Source organism: Dreissena polymorpha, chromosome 12 (assembly GCF_020536995.1).
Source record: "Dreissena polymorpha isolate Duluth1 chromosome 12, UMN_Dpol_1.0, whole genome shotgun sequence".
NCBI lineage: Eukaryota > Metazoa > Mollusca > Bivalvia > Myida > Dreissenidae > Dreissena > Dreissena polymorpha.
The window spans coordinates 58,432,898-58,444,258 of record NC_068366.1 but is presented as its reverse complement, the minus strand read 5'-3'; positions in this window follow the sequence as shown (position 1 = coordinate 58,444,258).

Genomic DNA, 11,361 nt, shown 5'->3' with positions numbered 1-11,361 from the left:
AGGAAGGAATTGAAATATAGTTGAGTATTTGCGTAAACTGGAGGTATGCCATTTTGGGATTGGAGGTCATAGGCCTGGTGTGTGCGAACTGGGATCAGGTTGAATAGATAGAAGGGTGCAAAATTGTTCTGCATTTTGTATATTTGCATCATACAATGTTTCTTTCTTCGTTGGGAGAGTGATTCCCGGTTTAGGTCTTTTAGAAGGCGGTCGATGTTGCAATATTTTATAGCACCTATCTCAATTCTTGCGGCTTCAACTCGACCGATTCAATGTAATTTTTTAGAGCTACAGAACAGTTGTCCCTAATGATGTCGCCGTACTCAAGAAGTGGTCTTATAAAGGTGATGTACATCTTTTCAAGATTTGACCGTGTCAGTGTATATTTAAGGCTTCGAAGTATGCCGATTCTCTGCCAGGCTTTTGCAAGGATAAATGATATGTGGGAAGACCACTTGGCATCCTCAGAAAGGACCAAGCCTAGGTGGGTGTGAGTTTTGACTTGGGCAATCAAAGTTTTTTCCATTAAAAGTGGTGGATGAGTAGGTTAAGCGTTTTCTCGAAAAGAGCATACATTTGGTTTTTGAAGGATTAAATGAGACCAACCATGATTTGGACCATGAGGTTATGCGAGACAAGTCAAGATTTAAAGTGACAGCAGCTGGGGCTGGGTCTTCAACAATTATATATAGACTGGTGTCGTCGGCAAATAATGCTTGCCTGGATGTCTGTAACTATGTCGTTGATGTAGAGTAGAAATAGGAGTGGACCAAGTATGGACCCCTGCGGGACACCAGCTTCAACTGTAGTCCATCAGGAAGAAGAGTTGCCAATGACGACACGCTGCTTTCGGTCTGATAAATAAGACCTGAACCAATTTATAAGGTTACCTTGAATGCCTACTGCTGATAGTTTCTTGAGGAGCCCAGGATGCCACACTCTGTCAAAGGCTTTGGAAATATCACAGAAAACGGCTCGAACCTCTTTGCCTTCGTCAAGAGCTTTAATGATATCGTGGTATAAAAAGGTCAGCTGGTTGACCGTGGAATCACCTTTCATAAAACCTGACTGGAATTGTGTAATTAGATTATTGGAGATAAGGTACAATGTTGTTGTATAGATGTGTATGGATACAGCGTTCCATGAGTTTCCCAAGACAACTAAGAAGGGAAATTGGACAATAGTTAGAAGGAATCGAAGGATTGGACTTTTTAAAAACGGGGCATACAGAGCTCCAGATAAGGATTTGTGAAATTAGTAACTGTACTGCTACTGACAGAAAGAAAAGGAGTACTGCTGAAAATCAATAAGTACCTTTACTACCATATCCAAAAATACAGGTAGTACTGTACTATCCGTGTTCTTGTATTTTGAAGGGTGTATAAGTAACTTTACAGAAACATTTGCAGCAATTATAATAAATATATAAAGCTTCTTCAACAGTTACTTTATTAGGTTTTCTATTCTGAATTATGATACAAATAAAACTACGCATTTAAACGCATGACTAAATAATATTTCTTCAATTTTCTTGACAAGAAAACACAAGCCAACTAGTAAGCTAAGTAAATGAACACTAATGTCACTGTCTCATTTCAAACGAATCATTGCTTTAGCAGTTAACTGTCAAAGTTGAAAAGGAGCCACCGATGCAATCAAATCGTTTAATATCGGGGCGACAATGTCTTTTTCTAGGTTTACAGATTGAATATCAGGATAGTTAGACGACAGTATTTAGCCATTATTAGAAAACAAAAAGTTAGACGACAGTATTTAGCCATTATATGAAAACAAAGTGTTTTTTATGAAACCGAAAGTTAGCCGGCCTTCCCTTGGGTACATATTGTTTTTGACGGGTTTACGAGTTACTGGAAATCACGCGACAGAATAGAAAATAATATCGGAATCCAGTCTACAACTTTTCGGTAATTTAAATTCACCATAAGCGCCGTTAGGTTAGAGACCAACAAATCACGCCGCGCTGACGCAGATGTATCGGTACGGCCAGATTGTTTTCGTAAATGCGAAAAAGGGATATTAAAGTCATAATTGTACGTCCAGTTTATAAAAATAAATGCGTAAACCTTCATGAAAAAGCTGTATTTACATCTGTACGGCCCTTATCTGAAGCTCTGGGCATACGTTTGCTAATTTCCATGACAATGGGAATACTGACTTAGAAATTAGTTTTGTGAAGATGATAGAGAGTGGGACACACAGTTCATGAATTCCCTCTTTGATGAGTCTAGGGCTTATCAAGTCGGGTCCACATGCCTTTGAAGGATCAATGAGCGTCGCGGACATCCTGTGCTGATATTTGAATATCTGAGAAGACGTTATTGGTGATTGAGTTATTTTCAGGGATCGTGTTTGTGCTGTCATCTACAGTTGATTGCTTAGTGAAGAAATTGTTAAGAGGTCAGCTTTCTCTGCTTTTGTCGATGCTTCTGTGCCGTTGTGTGTTGATATTATTCGAGTTTATTTTGGAGATAAGTTTTTCATGGTATGCTTTTTTAGTGTCTCTGATTACTCTTGTTGTTTCATTACGGAATTTACGGAATTGAGCCCATGCTGCGTGTGTGTTTAGTCGTTTTGCTTTTTGGTGAAAGCGGGTACGTTTTCTGATCAGCAGGCGAACTTCTTTGGTCATCCATGGTACGTCTTCCGGTCTAATAGTTATAACCTTGTTTGGAATGCTGTCAGATGCAGCAGAAAAGATATTGTCAGCTACCTTATCACCCAAGCTATTAAGATCTGGCTCATTGATTATCGATTCCCAGTTAATTGATTTGAGATTGTTTCTAAATTTTGTGTAGTCGCCTTGTTTGTATAACCAGATGCGACGTTTGTAAGATGGAGGCTTAGGTTTTACAAAGTTAAGAACAACGACTACTGGACAATGAAAGCGAATAACATAAGGAACAAAAGGGTCAGTAACGAAGCTTGAGAGCACTTGTGAAGGATTTTTTATGAAGACGAGATCAATTAAGAAAGACGAGTGTTCAGTGTGTGGGGGTAGTAATGAGTTGTACAGTGTTGTAGGAGTCCATAAGGTTTGTAAGTCTGTTGGAATGATTGGTTAAAAGGTTAATATTAAAGTCGCCAGTAACTAGGATGTTGTCAAACTGTCCATCAAATGCCTGGTCGAGGCTCTGCTCCATGTTTAGCCATTGTGTATTATTAGAGTCTGGTGGACGATTAATTCCACCAATGAGAAGTTTTCGATGATTTTTGTGGATTTCAACCCAGAGGGCTTCTAGGTTGTTGATGTGAAGATCAGTGCGCGCCGTTGCAGATATGCTTTCCCGAACGTAGATCGCTACTCCACCATCAATGCAGTCTTTTCGATCACAACGGAATGGTAATTTGAAGTTGGGAATGCGTAGTTCAGCGTCTTTGATTGATTGATTCAACCATGTTTCGGTGAAGACTAATACGTCATATGGCTGGGCCTCTACGGCACTAGGCTCTGGATGTTGAGATGCATTATACTGAGACCGTGGTTGGTAAAAACCGAGTAGGAAGTTTGCTGCATGTTGGGGTCAGGGCCTGGGTTCAATTCGATGTCGCCAGATAATTTTAGTAACGAGGTGTACAGGAATAGGTCATACAAGCACAGATGTTGTGTCGCAGACAGGGAAGCACCAGGGAATGTATGTTTAGGTGTTTGAGAAATCATGGAAGCATTAAACACTGACCGTTATAAGAACAAGCTGTATGGACCCAAACCTGACCTACCCGAGAAGGCCCCTGTGACACCACGACATATTATTAGTACCAACAAAATCATTTCCAAAAGGCAATCGGAGGCTTTTGGACGCGGCTAATAAACAGGGATTTTAAACATTTTTGATGTGTATGTAAATTGTTTTGTTATGTTATATTATTCGTGTTTATTATTTGATATTGTAAAATAACATATGGATAGTACCTGCATTTAGGCGAAAAAGTTATGTTGTGCTAGAGGGTACCCTAACTATGGCAAGAGCTTGTTTTGAATTTTAGAACGTTTTAAAGCAACCCCAATGGAAAGTAAAGTCATATTTGCATAGGTACATTACAGAATAAGAGTTACAAAGCAATTATATAATGACCATCCAAGTAAGATGAGAACATAGACGTTTAACATCGTTGAAGTAGTATGGACACGTGAGTTAACTTCTACACATAAAATGGTCGCATTGCTTAAAGTCAAGTAGGATGTTGCTTAAGATAGTTAACATAGCTGTGTTAATGTACAAGTAAAGTGACACAAATATCCTGTATTGATGGAGACAACTTATAATAAAAAGTTCAGCCATAGCCTTAGTTTTGAGTTATCTACGCGCTAATAGTCTTAATGGATCCTCTAAAAGTAATTAAGCATAAGGCATGCCTTTAAGAGCTAGTTAATCAGAATATAATGGGATTCATGAGTGAATGTTAGGTTCAATAGTTATGTGACATTTCATGAACAAAACAGCGGCACAATGCATAATAAGGCGCTGGTTTGTTTTAGTCGAGATGTGTGATAGTTTGATTGTCTCGTGTAAAAACAAGATCGATATCTGTGTTGAAGGCTTGAGGATTTGAGCAACGCTCAATAAGGCTAGTCAGGATAGACTATCTGAGTATTGTATAGTGCACAAAATAGGTTGCGGGTCTGGCTTAAACCTCACGAGATCATGTATTGAGTCACATTTGTGGATTTTCTGTTCGTGGTCCTTAACTAGGATTTTTCCATTTGATGTCCAGGTCCCTAAGATAAGACCGTCCTTCATCAGACGACGCGCATGATAGAACACCTCGCTTCGTTGATTCGTTAGCTCCTCATTTAGAAAGACCCCTTTGCTGAGTGATTTACGAAGTGATAGGACATTCTGGCGGGCTCGATATGTCGTGATTTTGATGAGTATGTCACGCTGTGGCACAGTTGCGTTCTTTTAGGGAGAGTTTCTAGTAGACCTAGGTAGCCTATGCATATTATAGACTTCCTTCAGGGTGACGTCAGAGCCAATTTGATTGAAGATGTCAGTGACAACTGTGTCGATATTTTCTGAGGCATGTTAGGTCACACCAGATAGGTGCAGGCAATTACGCCTGCTGTATTGGTTGGACTTGCCTTCACTTTTCTCGAGGGTGTCAACACGCTTTTCAAGGTCCTTGACCTTGTTACGAAGCGCTTTGTTTTCATTTTGTAGGGATGTTATAATGGTTTAGATCCCAATCATAACCTCGGTACCAATGCTGCTTACCATCTCAGTAAGTTGGACATTTAATGTTGCTTTCAAAACAGATGCAATTTTTTTTTATTTGTTCGTCATTTAAGTTTACAGAAAACGTTTCGTGTGGTGACGACTCAGCCTCGAATGAACCCAGCCTAGATTTTTTGAGAGCATCCTCTTCTAACGGCGATGACGCATCTCGCTTAGCTGTGCTCGCTTTAATATTTGGAATTGCGTTCATTTTGACGACGCTTTCTTTTTTGAACAGCATAGGTGCGAGATACTTGGGCGTGGGTTGACTTGCACGCAGTTGCTGCTCGACACACTAAAATATCTTGGCAGTTTACTGATTGTATATATTGAAGCTCAATGAAGTGAATCGTAGGTAAACATAATACACAGTACATTAACACGTTGAAAGCTTTTTAAAAAATCTACCTAAAAGTCATCAAGCACATCTATATTCACCTGACCTGCTAGGCATTCTGTCCATTTAAGTATCCGAACACGTTTGTTATATAAAAAGTTCCAAATAAGAAAGTTACATTAAATAAATCCTCTGTTTACTATCCCCGCACAAAAATCACTACTCCATGCTATTGACCGGAAGTTAGAATTTACAGAATTATTAATGAATACTTCAATAATGTAAAATGCTTTTTTATTGGTTGCATTTTCTGATATAGAAAGTATCCTAAGATTTTTGCAGCAGCCTCAAACAAAATACACTCTACGTCATCACTATATGAGTTCATTCTGCAAAGGAAATCAAGACAACCATGTGCCTTTTGGTTGCAGTTTTATCGGATTATTTTGTACATAAGCAGGGCATATACAAAGGTCATTGTGAAATTACCGCAAACTGTCAACATCAGCACAGAAGTTACAATACAGTTATGTAACATTAATTAAAAAAAAACCACAAAAACAAGTATTTATTTGAATTTTCAACTTGCTCTCAATGTAATAAAAAAATTGAAGCTCTCAGAAGTACATTATTTGGTTAAGAAGAATTAAGTTTCATTATTTGTCAGTGACATTTATGAATATTGATATTAAATTGATTCTTGCTATAATAATATTAAAAAATATTGTTAAAAATATCCTTTTTGTCTTTAATGATCATTTGTCTTTTTTTGGCCGGAAATGATCAGTCTGGGCCAGCAAAGGCTGCATAATTATAGGACCTTCTGGCTGGCAATTTTTAGCGAGGCTGTTTTCGGAGAAAACCCGAGCTATTGTCATAGCCAGCTAGTCCGCCGTAGGCGTCGTGCTAAAACCTTAACATTGGCTCTAAAATCAAAGTGCTTCCACCTACAACTTTGAAACTTCATATGTAGATGCACCTTGATGAGTTCTACACGCCACACCCATTTTTGGGTCACTAGGTCAAAGGTCAAGGTCACTGTGACCTCTAATATCAAACTTTAACATAGGCTCTAAAATCAAAGTGCTTCCACCTACAACTTTGAAACTTCATATGTAGTTGCACCTTGATGAGTTCTACATGCCACACTTATTTTTGGGTCACTAGGTCAAAGGTCAAGGTCACTGTGACCTCTAATATAAAACTTTAACAAAAACCTTAACATTGCCTCTAAAATCAAAGTGCTTCCACCTACAACTTTGAGACTTCATATGTAGATGCACCTTGATGAGTTCTACACGCCACACCCATTTTGGGTCATGAGGTCAAAGGTCAAGGTCACTGTGACCTCTAAAAAAAAAATAAAAAAATTCTAACAAGCTTTCACAGCCGAGCGTGGCACCCTTTATGCGGTGCTCTTGTTTAAATTTTGTAGTCTTTTTATATCATATATTATAGAGAGAAGCGTCAGTTTTGCAAATATAATTTATGGGCCGTGCTCTGTGAAAAGGGGGTGCAAAGCATGTGTGTAACGTGTAGTCCCAGATTAGCCTGTGCAGTCCACACAGGCTAATTAATCAGAGAAGACACTTTTGGCCTAAACTGGATTTTTGCTCAGAAAAAACTGTCTTTAAATGAAAGATATCATGAAAGCAGAAAGTGTCGTCCCTGATTAGCCTGTGCAGACTGGGACAACTTTTTATGCACATGCATTGAACCCCCTTTTCACAGAGCACGGCCCATATCTAATGAAATATTCCATCAGCTCAAATGAGCACATGACAGTCTTTTGCCTTTTTTATTGTGAAGGGTAGGGAAAGTGTCGCTAAATTTACAAGCTCTTTGCAAACATATTATACAGACAATAACCAAAGTCTTTGCATGATATTGAGACTTTTTCGTTGTTAAGCAATTCATAAAGGTGCTTGTCTCTTGACTTACTTGCAGTAAACTCATTATAATTTTTGTAGGCCTTACACCACTTGTAACATTATTGTAATCAGGGTGTGTATTTTTTTTAATAGTTTTTCATTAATCACTGTTTTAGCAGGTAGATTTTGCTCCAATAATTTTCATGAAATGATAAGATCATACAGTACCTAGCCATTTCAAATTAAAGAAAACAAATTAAACTAAGGGAGAGAATTACAGCATCATGACTAAATACTTTCTAAGAGTTATGTTTTCATGCACCATCTACTATCTGTTACTCTGTATGTATAGTGCTTAAGATTAAAGAATATTAAGTACCTCTTGAAAATGATTGCATTGGAAAATAATGTAATTTTATAAGTAATAATGGATCTGTATTGAACATTTTTCTTGAGTTTAAGATGTTAATTGATTTATTTAATAATGTCTTTCTTATAAGGAATTTTCTATATAGATTAAATAATTAGTTTTTTTTTAAATCAAATGTTGCTGGTGAACTGTTATTTATGTTATTATTGCATATTAATATTCTATGTGAAATCAAGGATAACGAATGTTGTTATCCAAAGCCAAATGTGAATACAAGTAGTCTATTTAAGAAAGTGCTGTTAAAGGACCCTTTTCCAATTCCAAATATGGGAGACTGGTAATTTCTTCATCAAAATAAAAAATCTGCTAAATCTGATGCAAAACAAAATGCATAATACATAGCATAATGTAAACCAAATTTTTAGATTATGAAATTCCATGAGTATGCATGTAAATGGAAGAAAAACTGAAGTATCTTTTTTAATTAATTAAGTTTATCTACTTTCTAAAACATTTTCCTTGTTAAAAAATGCTAAATGTACAATTTGATGGAAATTGTTCCCATTAATTTCCAAAGCAGTGAAAGGAATTTATTGCTTAGTACTATCTGACTGCATTACAGGTATCAAGTACATGGCAATCCACAGACAAATACTATCTGTTAGTCTGAAGGTATGGTACTTAAGATAAAAGAGTATAAAGAACTTCTTGAAAATGATTGCATTGGAACATTATGTAAAACATAATCAGTTATGGATCTGTATTGAAAAATTGTCTTAAGTTTTAGATGTTAACTGATTTATTAAATAATTTCTTTCTTATAAGGATTTTTATGCCCTCAGAACAAAGGTTCTGGGGGCATATTAAAATCGCACCGTCTGTGAGTTAGTTAGTTAGTCCGTCTGTCCGTCCTGATTAGTTTCCGCTCAATAAGTCAAGCAATTGTCATCAGATCTTCAACAAACTTCATGAAAATGTGTAAGGCAATAACATCTAGGTCAAGTTCGATAATTGGCCAATTTGACGGAGACGCTTCTGAGTTACGGCCCTTGAGTCATCAAAAAATGCGTTTTTTATCATTTTCGCTCAATTACTCAAGCAATTGTCATCAAATCTTCACCAAACTCCATGAAAATGTGTAAGGCAATAACATCTAGGTCAAGTTCGATAATCGGCCAAATTGACCCAACAACTCCTGAGTAACGGCCCTTGAATCATCGAAAAATTGTTTTTTTTCTCGTTTTCGCTCAATAACTTGAGCAAATGTCATAGGATCTTCGCCACACTTCATTAAAATGTGTAAGGCAATAGCATCTAGGTCAAGTTTGATAATTAGCGAAATTGACCTAGAGCTCCTGAGTTACGGCCCATGAATCAATCGAAAAATTGATTTTTTTCTCGTTTCCGCTCAATAACTCAAGCAATTGTCATCGGATCTTCACCAAACTTCATAAAAATGTGTAAGGCAATAAAATCTAGATTAAGTTTAATAATCAGCCACATTTACCCAGGCACTTCTGAGTTACAGCCCTTGAATCATCAAAAAATTGCGTGTCCGCTTTAAAAATGCTCATAACTTCTATGTCGCTTCAGATGTAACCTTCATATTTGGTATGCATGTGTATATGGACAAGGCCTTTCCATACGCACACAACTTTTGACCCTTTTGACCTTGACCTCAAACTTAGGGTCTAAGTTAAGGTTTCGAAAACAGCGTTAAGGTTTCCAAAAAGCGTTTTTTGGGTGCATATGTCTTCCAATGGAGACAGCTCTTGTTCTATATAGATTTGATAATTAGTTTTTAGCTCTGCTGTTTTCGGAGAAAACCCGAGGTATTGTCATAGCCAGCTCAACGTCCAGCGCCCGCCGTGCTAAAACCTTTACATTGGCTCTAAAATCTAAGTGCTTCCACCTACAACATTGAAACTTAATTATGTAGCTGCACCTTGATGAGTTCTACACGCCACACACATTTTTGGGTTTCTAGGTCTAAGGTCAAGGTCACAGTGACCTCTAATATCCTTCTGACAAGCTTTCATTTATTCAAAACTGCACCCGCAGCCGAGCGTTGGCACCCGTTATGCGGTTAATGGTGAAATGTTATTTATGTTATTAATTGCATATTAATATACTATGTGAAATCAAAGATATTGATTTTGTTATAAAAAGCCAACTGTGAAGAGTCTATTTAACATGGTGCTGTTTAAAGACCCTTTTCCAATTCCAAATATGGGGTACCGTTAATTTCTTCATAAAAAAAATCTTCTTAATCCGATGGGAAACAAAATGCGTAATACATAGCCTAATGTAAACCACATGTATGCATCGTAATGGAAGAAAAACTGAAGTATCTTGAGCTATTAAATAAATTAAGTTTATCTACTTTCTAAAATGTTTTCCTTGTTAAAATATGCAAAATGTACACTTTGATGGAAATTGTTCCCATTAATTTCCAAAGCAGTGAAAGGAATTACTGAGTACATTCTGACTGCATTACAGGTATCAAGTACATGGCAATCCACAGACAATTTTTCTTATCAGTTATACTCAAATCCTGCAAAATGTCCTCTATAATAAATCCTCTGTCAATATGATGTCTCTAAAAGCATATCTGAATAACATGTGATTATGACATGATCAGCGTGTGATTGGTGCAAATGGGCTTGTTTAATACTTCCTCCTTATGCAATCTCTTGATAAATTATTGCAAGTTTGACTCATCTCTGCTAATGTCAAAATGATTAAGAGAGAAATGCTTTCACAAAGTAGCAAAAAAAACAAGTACTATTGAGAATTGTGTTGATGTATTTAAATTTCAAATTTGTTTAAAACGTGATGCTTTTTGATGTTTTTAAATTTCAAATCATGCACCTTGGCCATATATAATCCTTATACCGGTACTTAAACCCATCATTATCAAGGTTCAACAAGTATTTTCATTGGTTAAGATATTAAGATGAGAACTACTTCAATTCAGAGTGGGTTTTGATCATCATAACATGAAACATATTACATAGAGTCACATAGTGGTCGAATTTGTATCAAAGCCATTAAAATATTGAAATACAGAATGATTTACACTTTTTCATAAATGTATGTACAACACTATACACCTGTTTTTCCAATGTTTTAAATCAATTATATTTTTGAGTAGCAACAATATTGATGGAATATTAAACAGAATAATTGTAAATGTAATAAAATAATGTGCATCATAAACTGTTAAGACTCAGATTAAGATGAGAACGTACATTAGTCTAATTAATGTGGAATAAACATGTGTTACTTTATGCAATTTGACACCAAGTGCAATCATTTTGTTTTGTTCAATTTGTTACAGGTTATTATCAGTTTTTTGTTGAAAAAGAGGCCGCAGTATGAAGAATTGGTTTGCAATTTGCATGTCAATTTTCGTATCATTTCAAATGTATTGTACTGAAGATTTATTCTTAAGTACTAAGTAAATATTTTATCTTTTTATCGTTCAAGTTTTGAGAAATGTGCAGCGCTGCTTGCATGTTTACAATGATTCAGGCAAATTATAAAATA